We start from the raw sequence: 24,953 nt of genomic DNA, 5'->3' as shown, positions 1-24,953 counted from the left end.
TCTTCGGGGGGAAGATTTCCTGTATTAATGGACATATGTAAGACCATTATAAACTCAAATAGTAATTTAAATCTCTATTCAAGCAAGAAATTAGGTTGTTGCCTCAAAGATAGAACTTATTTTATATATATTTTTGAAGTTATAAAATATGGACAGGCATTGTATGTGTGTGCGTGTGCGCTTGTGTGTATGAATTTTTTTTAGCAAATCATTGTCTATAATTGGAAGAAACTTTGTGTTCAGCTCATAATGCTTTGGGGGTGAACCACATTTTATCTTTTTGGTTGAATTTTATTTCTTCTCTGACAGCATCTGAACCAGTGATAGAATTGGGTCCAGAAGAGGGGGTCTCACCTGTTACCTCCTGGGCCCTCCTCTGTTCTCTTCTGTCTTAACTAAGCGGTAGAATCCTTGCCCTTTTCTTCTTTACCTCAAAAGAAGAATGGCCCAAATGTGGAAAGAAATATCAAGCTGAAGAAGGAAATGTGCATTTTGGGGGAAGAAAATGTCCTGTCATACATTAGTTGAAAATGAAAGCCCAGCGCTGTATTGTTCTTAGAGAATGGGTAGCCATCAGCTCATTTGAGGAATAGAATTCATATTAATGGTATGTAAGTTAACATAATTGTTTCTCCTAAGTGGGTTTGTAACAGGCCTAATTTTGTTTTGTATCCCTTGAGAGTTTTATATTTTTAGCGATGATAAGGACAGGTCAGATTATACCGTACAAAGTTGAGAGTTTAGGATATATCTTTTTGGTAGTAAATTATTTCCCTGAAGTAAATTATCTCTTATAGGCAGTTTAGCATCCTGGGAAAAATTATTTCTCAAATGAGGTAAGAGGAAAAGTTTATTACTTGCCTTATTCTACTTGGGACTAGGTTTCATAATAACTATGCTAATAACCAGATAAAAACATCAGAGATGTAGATGTTAATATCATGTGGGGGAGAATTAATAACTTTTGGAGACATTTCTCATCTAATCTGATCTGACCTTATGGATGGGAGATATTATCAGCATCTGAATTGGACATGAAAAGTAAAATTGAGCACAATTAGATAAATCAATCTTTTGCACAATAATGCTTAGAAATATTTCTAATTTAAAGTTTACAGTGAATTTTAAATCTCATTTGTTAGTTGCCATGGCCCAGAAGTTCGACTGTATTCAAACTGGTTTTATTCTTAGTTTTAATGGTTAGGCATTTCTTTAAACCCCAGGTATTTTTCATTTGCAAAAGAAATGATACGAATCTGGCATATGTATTAGGGAACTGGCAAATACTGTATCAATTGTGTGGTTTGGGAAAACATCATGATACAGATATTAAATTCAGGATATTTAACTTCTTAACAGAATATGAGTATTACTAAGTCATTTACTGGATATTGTCAAATATTTAATTATTTTGATACAAGGCATAGACATTAGTTCAAATGATGATCTATCTCAAATATTCTGGAAAAGTATATTAGGAAGGATAATCATAGGTCATGAGAGCTTCTATTTGTTCCACAAATATTTACTGAGTGTTTCACATGTGTGTTTAGGTACTGTGCTAGGTTATGGGTATATTGTTTTATACAGCAGAAGCATGGTCCCTGCTCTTATGGGACTTCAAGTCTAGCAGTGAGTTTGTACAATAAACAATACACACAAACACACACAGGCATCTACTTTGTGAGGAGTTCTATAAAACAAAAGAGCTGATGCTAAGACAGAGAATAACCTTTGTGCTAGTTGTGGTGATGGAGGTCTACCTTAGACTGGCAGGTCAGGAAAGATGGCTCTGATTTGACATTTATGCTAACGTGTTCAGGATGAGGAGACCACCATGCAGAGAACAACAGAAAACCTTACAGAAAGGAAGAGGAGCATGTGTGAAAGCCCAAAGGCAGGAAAGACCCTGGGGAATTCCTGAAATTGAAAGAAGGCCAAAGAGACTACAGCCCAGAGAGCAAGAGGAACAGGGGCCAGTGAGGGGAGAGAGGGGAGAGTGCAGAGAGAGCTTAGGCTCACACTGTCCAGACTGTCATGACCATTGGGCATTAGGGTCTTAGGCACGTGGAAGCCACTGACAGGTTTTGTATAAAGGTAAGTATGATGTGATCATTCAAACAGATTTAAAAACTCATGATATTTATTTCATGATTTTTAAAAGTATAGAATTTTAATCTTTTTTCACGTATCATACCCCACATTCTCTGGTTTTGTTGTTGTTTGCCCTAGAGTCATTTTCAATAGAGAAGTAGCAGTCATCCGTAATAATTAGATAATATTTAGGAGAGAGGAAGACTTCTGCAGCTTGACATTGGGAAAGTTGTTTAGCCACTCTCTTCCATACTACAACTCTGAACGTTCAAAATAAAACATGGTAAAGTAATTTTAAGGCAGAGATCTAAGAAAATTTGCTTCAAAGTGTATTTACATTTGTCATATTACTGACTACATACTTTTGAAAACCCTAGTAAGGGGTGTTATCTTTCCAAGATAGTCCAGAAATACACACAATGGTTTCAAATACCATTTTAGCAAAGCCATTGTCTACTATTCCCTGAGTGACCTCATGATGGTATAAATCCTTCCGAGCCTTGTGGGTCAGCCAGGAGAATGAGAGAAAATACTGAGGCTTTCATGATCAAATAATGCTTTCTTAGGAAACAAAAGGAAACGTTTCTTTCAATCCAGACCAAGCAGAAACCCAGGGCAAATGCAATAACAAGAGCATGCTATTTCCCCAGAAAAGATGATGTGATACTTCATGGTGATTTTGAGTGTGTATATGTTCTTCAACTTGTTGAAAATGAAAGAATGGAGTTTGTCATTTCAGGTGAAAGAATAAAAATACCAAACTCTACCCTTAAAAAAAAAAAGAGGTGTGTCATACTAATAAAAGGAATTATCAAATATAAGGCAATATATACAAGTTACATGTGTTTTCTCTAAAAAGGCAAAAAATACTTGTGGGTTCATAAATGTATAGTTTATATAGCCAGCTATCCCCCAGATTATAGGTGAATGAAGTCAGAACTCTTCCCTGCTTGCCTGAAACATATTCCTACTTGCTACAGAGGATGTGCCTTTGCATCTAGATTCTGTATGTGCTAACCTGTGCCCACTTCACTAGTCCTCAGTTTTCTCCTAGGTAAAAGCAAAGACGAAGTGGCCAGGGGGCCACCTGCCGTCTGTGCGCTTGCCCTGAGTGTGCTTCGTGGGTGGTGCACCCAACCAACCTGACCCGGCGTTGCTGTCCAGCTACTGGGGACTCCATGCCCTACTGTGGTTAAGTCTGGTTCCCAGAGATTTTCCTTCACTCCTTAGAAAGTTCTAGGAAGAAATTACACACGCTGTGGTCATGATTGATTACACTGAACGGGAAGGAGACTGAAAGACCATAAGGTGGTTTACATTAAGGAGGAATTTTACTCCAGGGGCACATTATAGTTAAGTTTCTTGGTTAACAGTCCTGTAGTTTATTAGTCTCTGACCTTGTGCTGCTGATTTGAAACTCTGTAACCTGCTCCTGATTCTGTGTTCTCTTGTCTTGCCTGTTTTTGAAAGAGGAAAAAGGTTAAAATACTTAACTTAGGATGATACTAATGTTATGCTAAAATGTGGAGTTGAAGTTGGTGTGTGGGTGGTTTGGCCACTTCAGTCCGTGCCTAGTATAGGACTGATTCACTTACTAAAATGTAGCCCTTTTGTTAAGGCTCATGTGCTGATAGTCTCATAATTTTATCACATACTTCAGATAAAGCGTCCTAATGGAAATACTTAAACATATCTTCAGTGAAGTCCTTTCATATATGTCCTGAATTAATCCTTAAAGAAATTCTATAAGCTAGATTTATTCCAGTTTTAGAGACAAAACCAAGGATCAGAAAAATTAAATGACACATCCAGAATCACAAGCAATAACTGCTGGGACAGAAATTGTCCTGTGGGTGAAGGAGATTAGTAATCATGGACCTATTGGTTTTTCCCTTGCTTCACCAGCATGCTAAATTCATCATTTCTGTGATATTAAATATGAAGATAACGAGGGCACAACACAATCAGAATTGTAGCATCAATGTTTGTTTTTAAGGTATTTAAAATCTCTATTGTGTATTCATGGCAACAATTAAGCTCCTGGTAAGGCCAAAGGGTGCGGATGTTTAAATGAATCTTTTTCTGCCATCCATTATCAAACTGGCAAATCAATACTAACAGGGAAGCACAAGAGCAATGACTAAGTTCGTTACACGTGATCAGAAAATGAAACACATCTACCATGTTAGTGTCGCTTTCAATTTATGGTGACATTTACGGAAAATACTCTGCAATATTTGGCAAAGTTAAAAGAGAGATTGCTCCCCAATTAACCAGAGGATCAAAGAGGGAAGATTAGGGAGGGAAGTGTTGTCTATTTTTTTTTTTTTTAAGAAGCAAATGTTTGGAAAGGTCAGGCTTTGAGTGAGCTAACCTCCACCACTTTTAGTATTCAGGTTGACTAATGAGCACTTCACTCATCATTCTAATGGATGCATTTATGCAGAGAAAGAATAATAAAGTGTTTTCGATAACTGGTGCCAATGGCACCTTTGTACACAAAAGCTAAATAATTTCTGTGTTATCTACTTAATGTCTAAAAATCTGAGAGCTGAATAAAAACTATTATTTTATACTATAGTATTTTGTATTAAGTATTTTAGAATCATTAATCAATCATCCAACCAATATTTATTGAGCTTCTGCTCTGTGCCAAGCCCTGTTCTAGGCTTTGTAGAAACAGTGATGTACAAAGTCCTTAACCACTTGGAGTTTTTACTCTAGAATATCTTTGCAGAAATTATCCAGGTATAGTTAAGAAAAGTTGTTCTTGTGATAATAACATTTTCCCTCCCTGAACACAGATTTGGAATGTTTTAAAGGATCTGCATAGAGCACCATCTCAAATAATGTGTGAGTCCTCTTTGTATGAAGAAAACTAATAGTTGTAAAACTTTAAATCTTAAGGTAGTTGCTAGGTTATATAATATCTACCCTTTCCCCTACTTTCTCCTGAAACATTATGTCACCTTAAGAAACAAGTTCCTGTTTTGGTATTGCCTGCAATTACAGGGATGTAAAGTGGAAGAAGCAAAGCCCTTGCAAAAGGAACTATAACTTTAATGTCTTTAATTGGTTTCTATTCAGGTGGTAAATAAAGTTTAGTTAGAAATAGTGAGGCCTACAGGCACCTTGGGTGGTTCAGTCAGTTAAGTGTCTGACTCTTGGTTTCTGCTCCGGTCATGATCCTCAGGGTCCTGGGATCTAGCCCTGTGTCCAGGCTCCCCGCACAAGGGGGGGGCTGCTTCTCCCTCTTCCTCTGCAGCTCCCCCTCCTTGTGCTCTCTCTCTCTTTCTCTCTGTCTCTCAATAAAATAAAATAAAATAAAATAAAATAAAATAGTGAGGCCTACAAAATTACATTTGTTAATAACTGCCATTTTTCAACAATTTCTGTGGAACAGTAATGCTCATGCTAGGTTAAAAGTATTTCGTGGCCAGATAAGTTGGAAACTCAAAATAGAAGCCTCTTGCTAGGAGATTTATTTTGCAAATTAATATATTATGCTTTATGAAGTCCTTCAATTGAGAAACCTCTTTAACCCAGTGATTCGTAACCATATTTGGCTAGGGGAAATTTTCATGTATCAATAATTAGCAGTTTGAGAAACTCTTCTCAAATAAAAGATGAGCTCTAGACCATTGCAGAAAGAGGATTCCTTCAATATTTCGCTAGGCTGCTGTCTTGCTATATAGTCTAATACCCTGAGGAAGTGCATAATTATAATACAGGATACCTTGAGATATTGTGGGTTTGGTTCCAGACCACCGCCACAATATGATTATGACAATAAAGTGATCAAATGAATTTTTCAGTTTCCTAGAGCATATAAAAGTTACGATTACACTATACTGTACTCTCTTAAATGTGCATAGCATTATGTCTAAAAAAAGCAATGTACACATGTTAATCAAATACTTTATAGTTAAAAAGTGTTAACCAATGTGGAAAAAAAAGGCAGAAGAAAAATTAAATTTCCTTACAACTGACAGCCAATTGACAAGTCCTTGAGGCAGGCAGAGTGACCTTCTTCTAGGAACTCAACTGCCTCAATGTTAATACTTTGCTAAGGGCAAAAGGCCATCTTAGCTCAACATTATCCTGACCTCCAGAATCCTGTAAGTCTACGTTAGCATATAAAAATTCCTTTGGAAACTTCCTTTATCTCTAACCCCCCAAGATATATGTTAGCAATCATCCCCCAAGCATGTGGCCCATTGATATACATCCAAAGGGTCTCATGACTAAGGTTTTACCAGACAGTAGTAGTAAATGACCTTTTCCTAACAATAGCTATCCCCCTCAAAGTCCTGGAAACCTTGCTTCCAAAATTCCTTAGAGACTTAACCCCTCCCCCCAACTTGAAACTATGTGTATATAATCAGTTGCTCTTCACAATTCAGCACCGCTCTTTCTGCCCACGGGTCCTGTTCCTGTGCTTTAATAAAACAACCTATTTGCACCAAAGATGTCTCAAAAGTTCTTTCTTGACTGTTCACTCCAAACCCCAACATTTCCACATCGGTAACCATCATCTGAGCTTTTGGCAAGTTGTAATCACTGATCACAGATCACCGTAACAAATACAATAATGAAAAAATTTGAAATATTGAGAGAATTACCAATATGTGACACAAAGACACAAAGTGAGCAATGAAGTTGGGAAAATGGCAGTAATAGACTTGCTCAAAGCAGGGTTGCCACAAACCTTCAATTTGTAAAAAGCGCAGTGTCTAGGAAGCACGGTGAAGCAAACACAATAAAATGAGATATGCCTATACTGCCTATCTCCAATGTCTGTAATTGGCTTTTGTTCTAGTATGACTTCCATCTTTTTCTGTCCTTGCTAATACAAATCTGTTTAGCCTCCCCTTGCTCCTGAACCAACTGCTTTCTTCTTCCTAAGTAAAATATAATCCATTGTACCCTGCCGAGTTCTTTTATTTTATTTTTTTTTTTATTTTTTATTTTTTAGTATACCTGTTCCTTTAGCATTACAGGTTGTTTTAAATTTCCGATTGCGGCAATGTAATATTTAAGGTTTTCGGTTTTCATCAAAAAATAATTTTAAATGAGGATTAAGTTGTATCACATGCTGAGTTTTGTCTTTCACAGTTTAAAATCTGCTTTATCTGGACAACAGTATTGTACGCATCCAAAATACTGACTTTCATATTCTTTATGACATCTACATTTCTATTAAGAGCCACATAAGTCAGAGATGGTTTCTGTTTTTTATTTAAAGATCTGATACAATCAACACGTATCCAAAGTTGCCTCTCCTGGCAAATTAATGTGTGCAGAGCATTTTTCCAGTAGTAAGTGAAATGTTGCAATTTGTTTTGATGAAGTCCATGTTGTATTAAGATAAATGCTAATTTTCAGGTAATCCTATAGTCATTCCCTCAAATATTGTTCTTAATTGTAGTTTGGGTAATGTATTCCATTTGATATGGTTAATATAAGAGCTCTTCCTTTCATTTTGTGTTCTCTCTTTACTTCTTTTTCTCCAATATCTCAAATAGTAGGTAAAGATTGAAGAAACAGCCCTTTTAAAGAAACAGCAAAGAAGTTTTAATTTTTTTTATTTTTATTTTTTTAAAGATTTTATTTATTTATTTGACAGAGATAGAGACAGCCAGTGAGAGAGGGAACACAAGCAGGGGGAATGGGAGAGAAAGAAGCAGGCTCATAGCGGAGGAGCCTGATGTGGGGCTCGATCCCATAACGCCGGGATCACGCCCTGAGCAGAAGGCAGACGCTTAACGACGGAGCCACCCAGGCGCCCCAGCAAAGAAGTTTTTAAAATATGATGAACAGCTACAAGGATACTGCCTGGAATTCTTATGCAAAGATGCAATGTAGCCTAGAAGAAACAAAGTCACTAAAAAGAATTCCTAAAATAAAAGATAATCAGATGGAAAACCATCTGATATCAGATAACAAGGGGATGGGTGAAATAGGTTAACATTAAATGTACACTTATCATGATGAGCACTGAGAAATGATGTATAGAATTAGTGAATCACTATATTGTACCCTTGAAACTAACTGCAAATTCAGAGAAGCAGCTTCAATTCTGGGGGGCTATAACATTGTATGATAACTATACTGAAATTAAAATAAAAAATTTAATAAAAAATACAAGCTACAAAAAATATGGATGAATTAGTGCAAATTAGTCATCATTAAAATAAAACTTTTCCAAATAATTAGTAATTTTACAGAGAGAACCTACATTGTAAGAAATATTTAGATTGGGGCGCCTGGGTGGCTCAGTCAGTTAAGCGTATGACTGGCTCAGGTTATGAGTCCTGTGACCGAGCCCTGAGTCAGGCTCCCTGTTTGCAGGGAACCTGCTTCTCTTTCTCCTTCTTGCTGGTGCTCTCTCTTGCTATCTCTCTCTCTCTCTCAAATAAATGAAGTCTTCAAAAAAAAAATATTTAGATCAAGTAGCATGCCTTTTTTTTCTATTAAGACAAATGTAACAGATTAAATTTTTTTAAATCACTGATTTTGTCCCCATGATAACAAAACTATTTTTATTTTGACATCTTACATCCAGACTTTGTTGTCTTTTCTCATTAATTATACATTTAAAAATCATTGCAATTTAAAAAAAATAACAAGGCCCGTTCTTACAGAAATTGAAATCACAGGTGAATTGTTAAATGAGTAGTATAGAACTTTTGATTTAGTCTGTTCCATTCACTCAGATCTCTGTGGGTCTGAAACACCTTAGAACTCCTGCTTTAATTGCCTGGTGCCAAGTAGAGAGGAGAAAGATCTATTGTTTTATTTAGGGTCTTAATTTATGTATTGGTTAGAGCTTACTCAGGCTCTGTGAGTCTGGGAGAACAGAACAGTATTTTGGAAGAACAGCTGTTTCCTGGCAAATGTTGTGCATAGGTTCTTGCTAAGAGCTTTCCTCCCCCTACCTATGGAAGTGAAAAATGTCTTTTGTGGAAATAAGTACATATATTTCTAGGAGAGAAATAGAAGCGGATATGTAAGTTCACTTCCTCTATGTAACATAGACACTTACATTTATCTGAAAACAGCAATTATATCAAGTCAAATCAGTTAATTGGCAAAAAGTGAAAACTATTTTGTATTTTGTTGACCAAAATAATTATTTTCTTGATTACATCTTTTTTTTTTCCTTTTCTTTATTTACTCTTGGACTTCTGAGTGGATGTTTACTACATTGAAAACTAGATAAAAATTCTTTGTAGATAGATAAAATTTCTTTCTAGAATTGTTTTTGTATTGAATTTTACATGCTTAAATTTGTTTTTAATTATAGTTTGGGTAATATATTCCATTTGATATGGTTAATATAAGAGCTTTTCCTTTTCATTTTGTGTTCTCTTCTTTTTCTCCAATAGGCAGTATTGTATACATTTCATGCTTGTATACATGGGCTACCATGTTTAACAAAACATTGGTTCAATTTCATTTCTCATTAGAGAAACCAGCTAAACATCTAACAAAGTCACAAACTTTCACAGAATGCACAATGCCAAGACAGATGGTCTTCTCTTCATTTCCTATCAGCACCTTTCTTCCCATAATTCACATATAGGAGTCTTTCTTTGGGGTTTTGAAATTTAATGGCTAGTGGAGTCGTGATGGGAAGATAGTATATCTTTAGAAGGCAGATAACGTGGCACACTGATATTTTTCGAAGAACTGATTGCAAGGGTGCTAGGATGTTTGGGGGTTGAGTTTGGAATCAGGAATTTCCTAGATGATCCTCAAACTCTTTGGGGGAAGTTGCTATTTTAATGGATAAATAATTCCCTTGTAAAAAACAGACTTGCTATTTCTTTAAAAAGCTGTTTCTATGTCTTTCCTTCCCAATTAAAAATCTCTCATTGTGTAGATATGGCTTTAATTTGAAGCAATATGGTATTCTCTTTTTTCCCCCATTCTAACTAAACAAACTCTGTAAGAATTAGCTTTGAGTTATTCCATCTGTGGACTTTTAATTTTGTCATAAAAACACAGAAGCCTGGCAGGGAACTCTTTCCAACTGGCTACATGTATCATCTTGTCTGAAAGCTGGTTAAGTAAGTATGGCATTTAAAATGAAATAAAAAAACTTCATTTATGGAACTAGTTCACACGAAGTGTTTGCCCACTTCTTTGACCATCTGTTTATGTTGACAACCACCGCCCCACATTGTGCCAAAGTGCCCTTGGCTATTAAAAACAGTGTTTTGTGTGTGAGTGGTGTGTGTGTCCTCACACATGTATGTGTTTCTGGGGTGCCATTTTCTTGAGAAATGTCTTGTTAAAGGTTTCATATGATCCATGTGGAGATATTTCAGGTCATTTGCTCTCAGGAAACATTGCACTGAAAATGCTACAAGCCCACTGATTTTTAAAGAAGCTTCCATTCCTTTCTCCCGATCCTTCCCCCCCTTAGGTTTTGAAATGTCTTCTAAAAGACCATGAATTTATTATCGAAATACCTGTTGAGTTTGGCCAGCATGGTAATGATATTATGTGTTGAAGGTGAATTCGAATAGGAATCTAAACATTTCTGAGTATAGAAATACTTTGGGAATGACTCAGGAATCCTAAGCTCTTGGCAAGATTCTTTTTGCCAACAGGAATATCTGAGTTGATATTTTAATTCACCAGACACCCGGGTAACCCTTCTTTTACATTTAACTGTGTAAATAAAGCCTTTGGGGGCAAGATGGCCACCTTGTAGACGAAGATCCAGTTTGTGGATGCAGGAATTGCCAATCTGGCATCATCATTGTTTTTCATCCGTTGAACAGCTTCTTATCAAAGGTTTTAAGCAGTGACTTATTAAAAGTCAATCAGTGCAGAACACTATTTTAAGCTGAGCTGGAGAAATAAAATGGCACGTTCTCAGTTGTACAAAAATTACAATTCTAGTGGGAAGGAGGAGACACGATTGAAAAGAAAGTTAAGACAACTAAGAGATTTTTTTAAGTGGAGATCAAAATTTTCCGGATTCCACAAATGGAGAGGTTTTGGTGGGCTGCTGAATGTCAGTGACAGGTCAGCTTCTGTGCTGGAAGGGCTTCATCTTCTCTTTCCTCAAAGACCGTAAATGATCTGGAATGCACATGGGAGCAACTGTGAAGCTCCCAACTTCCCCTGAGCATTAAAATGCATGTGATAACACCAGAGGAGCTTCATGAGAACAGTGATATTTATATACTTGAGTAACTCACAGGGATACAGTGCAGGCTTAGAAACAAATGTATAATTTGGGAACTAGTATAATAAACTGTCACAGAACTCTTTTAGATAAGGTTGAGTGAGTATCCTTTGTCTGGCTCTAATCTGTAATTATTTTTATTATTACATTTTAATCCTCTAAGATGAAGTGATGGTTTATTTTATTTTATTTTTACCATTTGGTTTTTAAATAGGTTTGCTTTTTCTCAAATAATTTTCCATGTGTTACCATCAGTTGCCTTAGAATACTTTCTCAGAGGCTGGGTTGAGCTGAATAACAGATATCATTTCTGACAGCTGTAAAGTGAGGCTAACGAACATCCCAATGAGGATGTACAGTGCCATGCTCATCCATCCAGCTGAATTTGCATTGTGAGTGCAAATAGCTGCGTGTCATGGCCCACTGCTGCCCAGGGCTGGAGTCATTTATTTAATAACTCAGTTCACAGGCATTACAGGGTAACTGCAGCAGTTCAAATCATTGAAGACAAATAAGAAATCAAAAAATGCTGCATAGAAAAAAGTAATGTTTTAGTTGTTCTTCTCACTGACTGCAGCTGTTTAAATGCTGAGCATTACAGTTACTCCTGAGGAGTAAAATGTGAACAATTTCTACTAATTATGGAAACTCTGTATTTCTAGCTGTGTCATTTGATGGCGTACAATTTTTCTTTGTGTTTGTTGGGAAGGACTTTTAAGATGTGTTTATTTTTGTAACCTTCAGTATTTAAAGTGCAGACCATTTATGCATTTTAGTTAATTGAACTTGCTTGTAATAGTTGATACTTAGAAACACTTGTGACAAAATGCATTAACAACAACAACAAAACAAAACAAATCCAGTGTTACATATGGATTGTTTGTTTTACTTGTAATGAATTTTCTCTCCTTTCTTTGGATCTCTTCCCATCCCCCTTTTGTTCATTTATAACTAGTCTAGGTGGTCAGCCTTACTTTGAATATTACAAAGTTGTCATTGAAACAGCAAGCTACAAGTAAAACAAAATGAATCAACTTTTAAGGGGAGGCAAAAAAGAGTGTTAAAATAGCAATGTAGAGTTACAAAATTTAATTTAAAATATATAATCAGGGGCACCTGGGTGGCTCCATCGGTTAAGCATCTCCCTTTGGCTCAGGTCATGATCTCAGGGTCCTGGGATTGAGCCCTGAGTCAGGCTTCCTGCTCAGCCGGGAGTCTGCTTCTCTCCCTCTGCCTCTCCCCCTGCTTGTGCGTGCTCTCTCTCTTTCACTCTCAAATAAAAAAATCTTTAAAAAAAAAAAAAAAATATATATATATATATATATATAATCATAATGTTAATGGTGAAAAATTTTACCCCTGGAGATATAAATGTGGTAAAAACTTAACCTCCTGTAGTTTCTACAATTTGTCTCTTGGCACTTCTTACTTTGCATAGTAGATTCTCAAGATATATTGAAACGAATGAGTGAATAAAAGATATACCTTTGTGATGAAATAACACTGACAGAAATAAAGAAAAAGCCTGGATATATTAAGTGAGTCTTAGAGAGTACCCATAAACATCATGTCAAGAGAACCAAATCCTTTAATTTGTTTTTCCTGAATAAAGATATTTTCTACCAAAGAGAGGATTTTTGAGTATTTAAGAGCAAGTCAAAATCGGAAAAGTCCAATATAAGGTACAATTTGTTCTCTCTCCCTACTATGAACTCATACACTCTTGTAACTATCTCATTTAAACAAACGTATAGCTCTATACCTGGCTTTAAAGTTATCTATATTCATACTGAGGGGAGCTGAGTATGCCATGCAAGATGTGTCCCTTTGGCATGTGGATTATTTTGAGTTGAAAACAGTTCTGGGCTCAGCAAACTCAGTCAGAGTCTCCTTTAACCACCTAAAAGAATTTAGGTAGGAGAGCTATACCAGGAAGAGAGCCATTACCAGAGATAATTTTTTATATCAGAAAGACTTATTAGCATGGCATGGATAACATTTGTTTACCAAACACTTGCTCTTCTTGTCTTCCTGTGTATTGTATTTCTCCCTTTTGAAGCCCCAGATGCCTATCCCCTTCTCCTTAGGAACTCAAGATGGTATAATAACTACCAGACTGTCAAGGGGAGTCTCATATTTTTATGGCACTCCCCTAAGTACGAAATTTGTTTTTCTTCTGTTAACCTGTCTTATGTCAATTTACTTATTAGGCCAGACAAAGAACCTAGAAGGGAAGAAAGGGAAAGTTTTCTGCCCCTACATTATGTTCCTTCTAAAATAAAAGCTCCTTGAGACAGCTCTGTGCCTTCTTCATTCCTGTAGTTTTGTACTTGCAGTAGCTCGGTAATTGTTAAATAACTGAGAAGTTTGTTTTCTTGTGGTCTTTAACAATATTGAAGTTGGGAGCTACACACTACTCCTATAAGCATTCCTTAATCTGTTGGATTAAGCATGTGAGATGGACCTGCGAACAATGACAGTGCAATGGGTTTGGGCTTAGATATGGCTTATTAGGAAGCTTTTATAGAGCTGGATGAGAAAATAGCAGGAAGCACACCTGGAAAGACAGGTGGAGGCAGGATGGAAAGGGTCATTCATTACAGCTTGGTGTATACCTGGAAAATGATAAGAAACATGGAAGATTTTGAGCAGGAGGTGATTAAACTTTTTAGAAAGATTATTCTGGTAGTAGTGAGAATAATGATGGAAGGGGTCAAGGCCAGAAGCAGGAAGATCAGTTGTGGTCTGCACTATAAAAAGGGTCAAATTGGCATTCCCATCCCTATTTCCTGGCATTGCCTTCCAAATAAAATGCTTTTATATTACCCCTTCTCTAAGGGTTTGACTGTAAGGATCCCAAATTAAGACAAAATTTGTTGAGGGGCAGGAGTTAATGGAAAGGGTAAGTTTGAAGATAAAGAAAAAAATCAATGGGGTAAGAACTTCCTGAGTTGAGGAGTGGTGGTTGATAAAGGAGTCTTGTTGACAGCAGTAAACATAGCAATAATTGGGGAGAGAAAAGTGTAGAACTCTTGCAGAGAATTATAAAAGGTTTCAAGTGAAATGGATGCTGAAACTGACCTTGGGTAGCAAAAAGACACAGTTATACATGAAGCACATAAAACAATGAATAAAGATACTTAAACATAAAGTAAAACAAAGCATTTATCATTTGTTGTGTTGATATTAGTATTTTATCCAGAAAATCCACATTCGAACATAATAGAAACATGAAATTTATTCCTCTGTGAATTGAAAAACTAAAAAAACCCAAAAAATCCCAAAACCAAAAAAACCCCACTTCCATGATACCTATTTTCTAAGCATATTATAGATATTTACTCATCTGATGCTTAATAACAACCCTGTGAAGTATGTTTTATTTTTATCCCTATTTTACAGATGGAGAAACTAAGAAGTAGTTAAGTAACTTAATATTATATGAAGAAGTGGTGGAGTCAGGTTTGAATCCAATTTGTCTTAAGGGTGCCCTGAGTGACTCCACCATGGCCCACTGTGCTGTCAGGTAGAAGAGGCTCACCACAACACAGCAGGGCAAACAGCCAGAGACTGCCATGTCCCCAAACTATAAGGAAGGAGAGACAAAGGGGACTGGAAGGAAAAAAAGAATCCTATCTTATCTGAACATGTCTTTGGTACATAAGAGTGGGAGATTCAATTGGAATAACACATTCTCACCATTCAAGATCTTGCGTTTCTGATAAAAATGAGGTAATATTACTTGACAATTAACAACCCCCGAGCTTTGGATTCTGCTTATAGCAGAAAGTAGACCAGCACGTAAATGATTGGACTCTCAAGAAACACTTGACAGTAAGAGGTGGATAAATACAGCAGGTGGTCACTTAGAGTGAGGGTGAATGTACTTTGGGGGTTGAAAGTTTATTTAATTCTCTAAAATGTATTTATATGGATGACCTTACTGAGTTAATAATTCTATTTTAAAAAATGAGTTTGAAATATGCTTTTATTCTAAGTAAATGGATATTTTTACATACAAAAACAGTAAGCTTAGATACAAAAATGCTTTCCTCTTTTTTTTTTTTTTTTTGGCTTTTTAGATCTTTAAGAAAACTATTTTATGGTATCTGACAAGCTATTTTAATGAAGTCCTACTAGCTAGAATGTTAAATAGACTAAAGCAGGTAAAAAGAACTTCTTTCGTTATTCCTGCAGTATCTTTATAAAACATACAAAGCCTGTTATATCATTCCTTTGCTTAATAATAATAATAATAAAATAGTGTGTTTCCTTTGCCTACAGAAGGTACCACAATCTGGTCTTACTCTGCACTTCCAGCTTCTTCTCCTGCAACTTTATGCTCTGTACACATAGAATTTCTCTCCATTCTCTGCATGGCTGATGCCCTTACATAACAGATGCCCTTTCAATCCCTGTGCCCTTTGCATTGGTTCCCATGACCAGAATGCTTTTGTCCTTACATCCTTGGGGCATGTAAGCCTAGATCTCATGTCCTCTATGAAGCCCCTATAGCTACCTAGAGAGAATTATTAATGACACTCCTCTGTGTTCCCATAACACTGCTAAGCTTTTACTTCATTCTTTTTATGATGATGAATTAGTCTTTAATCTCTTCTCACACTAAGGTTTAATTGGATGTACTATATTCATAAAATCAAGGGAATTTGAGTTGAAAGGAGCCTTAGAGATCAGCTAGGACAACCTTTTCATTTCTCCAGAAACAATTGAAATTTGAAAGGACTGTTTACTATTTCTTGTTAGTTTTAAGACTCAAACTAAAACTATTTCCTGGGTCTGTGCTCTTTCCATCATATATGTTATAGCCACGTGGTAGAATAATTGTTCTAACCTCCGACCTCTCCCCACCTTAAGATGTTCACATTCTACTCCATGGAATCTATGAATATGTTAGGTTATTATGGCAAAGGGAAATTAAGGTTAATGGAATTAAGATTGCTAAGTAGCTGAAATTAAAATAGGAAGACTATCTTGCTTTATCTGGCTGTGCCCAATGCAATCACAAGGGTCCTTTAAAAGTGGAAGAGGAGGTGGAAGGAAGAGTGATGTGACATGAGAAAGACTTGACTGACATTCACTGGCTTTGAAGATGGAAAGGGTCCATGAGCCAAAGAATGTGGACAACCTTTAGAAACTCAAAAGGCAAGGAAATGAATTCTTCCCCAGAGTTGCCAAAAGGAATACAGTCTTGCTGACACTTTGATTTTAGCCCAGGGAGATCCTTTTCAGACTTTCAACCCCCACAACTGTAAGATCATATATTTGTGTTGTTTTAAACCACTAAGTTTGTACTAGTCAATTACAGCAGCAATAGGAAACTAATACAGGCACTTAAATCCAACTAAGGTAAAATGGATAACTCAAAGTTTAATAAAGTAGAACTTAAACGCCACGGATATATATATATATATTTTTTAAGGCATATTGTACTTTTACAACTTTGAATTCATTCTGAAGATTTTTGGTTTTATTTATATATTCATCCAATAAATCACTATTGAATGAGTGACATTTGCTGTATCAGAACTGAGATAGATTGAATTATTAATATATTCCCTTCCTCCCTGTATTCATATCCTTACCATGACCTCATTATAGATGAGATGTACTTTTTTATCCTTTGACTTTAGACTTGGCTATCTGGCTTGCTTTGGCCAATGATATGTGGGCAGAAGGGACAGTGTGCCAGTTTTGATACAAGGCTTATAAGGCGGCACATAATTCTGCTTGCTTTTGTATGCTTTTGTCATTCTGTTGGTTTAAGAAGAGCTTCCCCTTGTCTTTTCCTACTTAGCTTGAACAACACACGAAAAACACTTGGGACAGAGTACCGACCTGACCCACAGAACTGTGAGTAAGAATAAATGCTTATTGTTCTATGCTACTGATATCACTGAGTTTGTTATATGACCTTGTTGTGGCAGTAGTTGACTGGTACTATTATGTAAACAAATGATCTATATACACTTGTATAAAGATTTTAATAGAGGAATATATAGTATAGGTATAATTCAGTATGATTTCAGAGTATAAAAGAGAGCTGTTATCAAAGCACCTAACTCTGAGAGAGTCAAGACAGACTTCACACTGAAGTGACATTTGAGCTGAGTCATAAAAGATAAGTACAATTCCTTTAGGCTCATAAAGGGTGTAGGCGGGTAGATAGGAAGGATTACAATACTTTTAAGCAAATTTGACAGGAATTTACAGCTTCAGCTGAAAAGGCTGGTAAATACGCCCCTGGTTTACTGTGGTTTTGCCTTTTAAGTAGTTTTTCCATAGACCCTGCAAAGTAGTATTTCTCAGGTAGTTTTTAAGCAGATATCGTATCTGCATTCTGTGATGATCATCGCAAGATTGTGGTATACCTCTTTAAGAGAGCAAGAGAGCAGAAGGAGCAAGAAGTGAAAACAGGCTGGTTTTAAGAGGCTCCCCTTGATCCAGGTAGAGTCTATACTTCCTTCATGGGGATGGGGGTTATTTCCCTGTCTCTTTTCTTATGCCCCAAAGAACACTACCAAAATCATGCCTCTTTTTCTGAGAGTATTTTTAATGCTAAATTGTTCTTTCCAGCTGAATTGCTCTTGGCTCACTTGAAGTGTCAAGTGGTCTCAATTAAGCATGGAAGTCAATAACTAGCAAGAAGAATTAATGGATTAGGAGAAGATTATGACTATTATTTGTAAACTATGTCATGAGTGGTAATGAGACCACAGCAATTGTTTAATGTCCTCATTCCTTCGGTTTCTACTAAACTCTGGAGCTTTCTGCTATACCCTGACCCTAGTTAGCCATTTCCCAAATGCATACTTGAAGCCACAGAGGAAAAGAAGAAAGTGCAGAGTCCTCCCCATCCAGAAAGAAGAGCATAATTTTTCAAATGATCCTTCATCAGCAGTATTTTTGTCCAACAAGACACATATATGGTCATGATTACTATTTCAACGAGATTTTGAATTCATTCAAGAACAATCTTGGGAATACTTAAAAGCATGTGTGCATTTCAATGTCTGTTGAACTTCCCTCTATCATATCTGAAATTTGCAATTTTAATTCATATGTAATATATTTTTGCTACTTAACAAATTTCATATTTACATACTCAAATTCTATGCAACCTTCAGGAAAACATACATATTCTTTCTCTATGGGAAATGACATGCAATTCTAGCATAAGCAGAATTGAAGATGTTAATGCAGAGGGATCTGCAAGTGTAACTAATATGATCTTATATTTAAACAATTCACAAATAAATACTATGGTTGGATTTAGATACCAGATGTCAAACTACATAGTAATGCAGATACAGTTGCTTGCCTCCCTGTCACTGGTCGCCAGAAAGAAACAGATGGTTAAAAAGATATGTAGCTGAGGCAAGGCATGGAAATAGGAAACCACAGAGCAGAAATTCTGCCATTTAAGCAACAGTAATTTTCTAGTCTGGAAAACCTGGCTGTTTTATACCTCCACTTATGCACTTAAGCGGTTTAAATGTGAAACATAGCAAAAATAGTCCAAGCAAGGTTGGCAACATGCAAATTTTGCAATGCATAATTACATCTCAAAAATCTTGGAGGCAGACGCACAGCAGTAAAAAGTAAACACTTGTATGCAGTTGAACACAATTATGTGGTGGTTATTACCTAAGCTCATTATAGCTTCAGAAGGGGCTCTGTGAACTTGTGCTCTAACTAGCAGGTCAGGCAAAATGCAAATAAGTACCAAATTTGAAAGCAAGTGATAAAAAAACAGATACAATTTAGACTGGGAGTCTATAATTTGGCTTTTAAAAATAATCCTCAGCAAGAATCATCCTCATTACAATAATGGCTTGTTTATTCTGCACAACTTGTTTGCAATTACAGACCCTCCTTCAAAGCTGATTTCAACAGGAAATAAGAGCATGCAAAAAAAGGGAGAGGTTTGTGGTTGGTCAGTTGTAATTAGAATGGATGCATATATGTATCATAAAACTGTTTATGCCTTTACTCCAAATATTTTAATTTCAAATTCCTGTCATTGAAATTGAAAGCCTCAAAATAGTCTATTATTCTAAAGAAATCATTATAATTGAATTTCTAATGAGGGTGTCTATGGAGCTTTGTTCTTGGTATTTCCATTATAAAATTGGAGTCCTATGCATCTATTATGATCAGGTGACCATGAAATGATGAGCTACAGCTGTTACAAGACATGTCTTTGCTGGTGCTTAATTCATGGCAAATACACATTTTACTGCTAATGTATTTCCTCATTCATTTCTCCAAATATTCATTCAAATATTCATGGGATACCTGTAACAAGGAGGCTTAGGTCATGATTTAAGATGTCTGGCTGCCTGAGTTTGAATCCTGGCCCCATTACTTACTATAGTTGTATGACCTTGGCCTTAAAATGAGAATGATTTTAGTATCTTCCTCATAGGATTGTTGTGAAGATTAACCAAGTTAATACACCTACAGAGCTTAGAAGGATACCTGGCAGGTAGTAATATGAAACCTATTAGTATATTTTCTGGGCCTTGGGGACAGAGTGGTGAACAAGATGGAGATGTTTCCTACTTCAGTAGAACGTATGTTCTGGGTAAGAAGGCAGAAGGCATTAAGCAACTAATCATCCACTTAATTATTCAATGACATTTGTGATAAGTACAACAATGAACTGTAAAAGTGTGAAGCTATCATATAAACTGGGAATTTGACTTGTTCTGGTCAGATGTTTGGTTTCCAGAAGGAAGTAACATTGAAGACCTAAATGATAAGTAGGAGTTATTTAGGAGAATAGATATTAGGAGAATGTTTAGAGAAATTCTTCTCTATATAGAAACCATAGGAGAAATGAAGTTTCATGTGAGAAAGTGCATGGAATTCATAGTTAGAGATCCTATCACTGGAAGCAACTCAAACAATTATAAAAATGGTATGCCCTTAAATTGAGTTTCCTATCATTGATTCCTCTTGTTCTTCCAGTTAGACTCTGATCCTTTGCAAACCATTATTCATGCAACTCACTGTGAAATCCTTGTTTTTCAGTGGTACCAGTGCTTTCATTTTCTAACTAGTTCATCACAAAGTTGTTCTCCACGGTACTTTCTTGCTTTCAGGAAGTCGAAGTCCCAATTTAAAAATTCATGAAAATAGATGTGTAATAAGTTATATATAATACATTTGCATGTATGTGTATGTCATTTTATATTAAATTTATAACTTTTACAAATTGACTTTAGGCATATGTAGAATTTCATATTCTGCTTTTTTCTTCAGATTTTCTATGAAATTTTTTGGAAGTTTTATGGTATACCTTGAAAATAAGATTTTAAAAATAGTTTTAAAATATAATATATGGCTCTTTAATTTATTGATCAATTAGACATTTACAGTATTTGCCAATTTTCATCGTAATAAGTAATGCTGTAAAAATGTCTTTTTGGAACTCTTTGGGCAAATCTTAGAATACATTCTTAATAATAGTATTACTATATCAAGGCCTATGGACTTCTTTTTAAGGTTCTTTGTACATGTAGCAAAATTGCTTTATAGAAACATCAAATTTACCAGCAGTGAATGAGATCACTGATTTCAGTACTTTTTCAACAATACTGAGTATTGACAAATAAAACATGGAATTTTATTTTAATTTACCATGACTTTAATCATCACTGTTTGCTGTGTTCCTATTTATTTTGCTATTTCCATGAATCATCAGATTTTTGTCTTTTGCTTTTTCCTACTAGGATATTAATTTTTTTATGCTGGTTTGTTAGAGCTCTTTCTGTATTAAAGGTAATAATCCTTTGCTTGATATATATATGGAAGTTTCTAACTATTCTAATGATATTATTTAGCACTGATAGTTTTAGAGCTTTGCTTTCAGAATTACTTTAAACCACTTTATAAACCATGGAAGAATATCCAGGTCTCAAAAAAGAAAAGGAAATTTATAACTGAAGTTGATTTCCTCTCATTTATTAGGTTTGATCAAATGATGAAGATCTGATTCAAAGTAGGCAAATAGGTGTATTCTAAACTTTGAGGTCACTTGAGGCATCTTGCAATACACACATAAACACACATACTGTTAAAATCTCGTAAATATTTAAGGAAACTTTGATGAATGGAAATAAATATAAGAAAATAGTGAAGGACCATATAATCCTACAGAAATGCATATACATTACAGCTTCTGATGTTGTTAGAGGTAGATTATAAATTTGTTTCTAAGTTTACTTGTGGTCAGGGGAAAGAAAGAAACAAAATTAGTTATAAAATGCACAGAGCCCATAAGACAAAAACACACTATTGTCCGGGAGAAGTGTGCTTTTTCTGATACTGTGACCTAAGTATTTAAAATATCAAAATATACATCTATAGTAAAAAGCAAGTAAATTGGGAAAATATTGAAATAGATGTGACACTCAAAGACTTAATAGTTCTCATGTATATTAATGACAAAAAGATGATCCCTCTAATAGAAAAAGAGATAAGAGGCATGAACAAGGCATGTCTTCCTCAAAAGAAGAAATACATATGACTAAAAAATGCTCTTTTAGTTTAAAACCCTTTTCTTATTAGAAATAATAGAAATTCAAATTGAAACATCAAACAGAAGTCAGTTTTTATTTACCATATTGACATAAATTAAAATAATGTTCACTTTTCATGAGGATTCAGGAAATCGGCAGTCTGAAGGACTACTGTTGGGTATGTAAGTTGATATGATTTTTCTGAAAGGCATTTTTACAATATATAAAAAGTCTTATCTACTTACTATTTGACTCAGCAGTTCTACTGATTGTATCATCAGGAAATCTCAGATATAGACAAAGGTATGGTGGCTGCAAAAAAGCTCATAGAAATATTGTTTATAATAAGGAAAATTCAAACATTCTCAAGATTCAACAATTAAGATTTTGTTTTAATAAATTAAGTCATCTCTTATAAATACATTTTAGTATAAGAAATTGGCCAAGAAAGTTACACTCCAAAGAGTTATCATTAGTGACCACTTGGTAGTGGGGATTCTGAGTGCTTTATAGCTTTCTTCATCTTTTATACTGTCTTCTGTTTTTTCTACAAAGACATATTGTTTTGTAAAGAAAAAAAATTGCTTTTTATTTAAAAAACAAAAAGAGGACTCTCTTTTAGTGGGGATGATGCTGTCTTCAACAACCTTTATATAATACAATTATGAATTTTATATGCTTATAATAATGTTCCTCAGTGTAGGTTGGTGTCTTAACACTGAAGCATAATTCTTTTTCAAGCAATTGTACATAGGTAAAATTATGGCTTTCAAGCATGGCATTCTGATTGAGTGTGAGTTAAGAATATTTAAAGAATTATGAGAACTGCCTGACCTTCAGACAATCTTCAACAAATAAATTTCACAAAACTTGGCTTCCAGTAAGAATCGGATAGGAGTGACAGACATCAAGGTGAGCAAAGGCTTCAGTTTTGCAATTAGACATCCTGGTTCTTATTCCCATTTGGCCTCAGTTACTAAGACATTTCCAGAAAGGCATTTAAACTCTCTAAACCTCAGTTTTCTTATCTAAAAAATAGTATAATATTAGCTCTCACAAAGATTGTTGTAAGAATTAAGTGAGATAATCATTGAGAACCTACCATAGGAGTTAGCTGCTGGTGTAAAACATGGTAAATAATAGAAGTGAGTTATAAAATTGTATGATTAATTGAGATTTCAAGAATTATATTTTCTGTGAAGGAAATATTCTGTGAATGAGTTCAAGTACAGCTATTTTCCATTTCTGACTGAAGCAGATGCAGATGATTTTCATTATTGTTTTTAGCTCACGTATAAAATGAAATTTCTAAAACCAAACTAATTCTTGAATAGATAGTCACTCTGCCTTCATAAAAAAGGAGATTAAGCCCAGGAAGTAGTTCTAGACTACATTTTTTTTTAAACTCAGTTTTGTTCCTAAGTTAATATCCACAGTTTTATAACTTAAGATTTTACAACTAAAGTAACAGTCACATCTGCATAGGGTTACATATATTTCACACATTAGAGTATTTTGACCATATGGGCTAATACCTCTTGATAGAAATTCCTTCTAGATTGTGAGCTTTAAAAAATGAAAGAATCATACATAAAACTAATAATTTGGATTTTAACAGCAACAATAAAAACCCCCCAAATCTAGGGATCAGTAAATTGTCGGTGACCTTACAAATTATCTATATAACTGCTGCAAAACTGTCCTTTGCTTCTGGAACATAATTTGCAGGCTTGCATAAATTTTTCCTGATAATACTATACTTTAATTAATTGCAGGAATTATGTACTAAATGGCTTTAAGCCTTACTTCCTAAAATTTGTAAATGGACAAGCTGATAAGAAGTTTGTGGGCTGAACAACTTTTTGAAAATGTTGCCTGAATGGACCCTTTTTCTGAAATGTATTTTACAAATCTTAACAGCACCAACTGACCTAAATGAGTTAGGATCCCTCCCTCAAGCACCTAAATTAATATCAGGAAGCAATTTAGACACCAAGGAGAATTAAGCTCAATGTGTTAGTGAGATGAATAATTGAAGCTTTTGAAGTGGGTGATAGATCTTACTAAGTGATTGCTTTCTTATAAATTCCTAAACAAGAAGTCTTTATTGAGATATGGTTGGGATAGCTGCCATTTGTCACTTGGCTTACGCATGCTTAATCACCTGCATTTTCAGGCTACTAAAGGCATATTCAGTATATTGTAGCAGCCAAAAATAGTTGATACATCCATTGACTACCCAATCTAAACCCCTTGGGAGAACAGCATAAACACTGGGAAGGAATTTGGCTTATTGTTGTCTTTCTGAGCCAATAAACCATTATTGTCCCCATAAAATTCAGTAAAAGTTAATATATCACTAGGGAAAAAAAAACAGGTATTTTTTGGTGTTTTAATGCTCAAATTTACCTTGGAATTATTTTTAAAATTAAGCTAAAATTTTGCATCAGACTTATTTTATCTGGAGCTGCAATAACCCAGTTTAGATTACATTAATTGGTCATGAAATATATTAACTGCTTACAGTAAAGGTGTGGTACAAAAGAATCTAAAAGGAGAGTTTAATTTCCACCACCCAGACCAGTATCATAAACTTTTCTGTTCCTGTATGGGTAATATATGCTTTTTTTTTTTTTTAAAGATTTTATTTACTATTTGAGAGAGACAGCCAGCGAGAGAGGGAACACAAGCAGGGAAAGTGGGAGAGGAAGAAGCAGGCTCCTAGTGGAGGAGCCTGATGTGGGGCTCGATCCCAGAATGCCAGGATCACGCCCTGAGCCGAAGGCAGACGCTTAACGACTGTGCCACCCAGGCGCCCCGGTAATATATGCTTTTATATATGTGAACTGTTTTAATTTACCCTGAGCAAGAGGCAGCCTAAAGTGGTAGTTGAGAAGACAGGCTGTGGAAGAGCCTCTGGGTGGCCCAGTCTGTTAAGCGACTCTTGGTTTCAGCTCAGGTGGTGAGCTGAGGGTGGTTGTCTTAGAGTCTTGAGATCAAGCCCTGCCTCTACCGGGGTTGGGCTCCACGTTCAGTGCAGAGTCTACTCAAGAGTCTCTCTCCCTCTCTCTCACCTTCTGCACCTCCTCCTGTTCATGCCCATGCTCTCCCTC

At 35.6% G+C, this 24,953-nt stretch overlaps 1 long non-coding RNA gene across 3 annotated transcripts in view; it reads left to right on the top strand.

The window, feature by feature from the left end:
- The window catches only part of LOC123787480 (uncharacterized), a 402,838-nt gene that overhangs the window by 200,759 nt on the left and 177,126 nt on the right, over positions 1–24,953 (top strand). For all 3 annotated transcript variants that reach the window (XR_015725435.1, XR_015725434.1, XR_006778242.2), the window contains one exon: positions 17,112–17,167. This is a non-coding gene — a long non-coding RNA (uncharacterized LOC123787480). The remainder of the gene's footprint in view (positions 1–17,111; positions 17,168–24,953) is intronic.

The sequence above is a fragment of the Ursus americanus genome, chromosome 8 (genome assembly GCF_024610735.1).
Source record: "Ursus americanus isolate L20-20 chromosome 8, mUrsAme1.1.p, whole genome shotgun sequence".
Classification (NCBI taxonomy): Eukaryota; Metazoa; Chordata; class Mammalia; order Carnivora; family Ursidae; genus Ursus; species Ursus americanus.
This window is presented reverse-complemented; position numbering and strand designations above follow the sequence as displayed.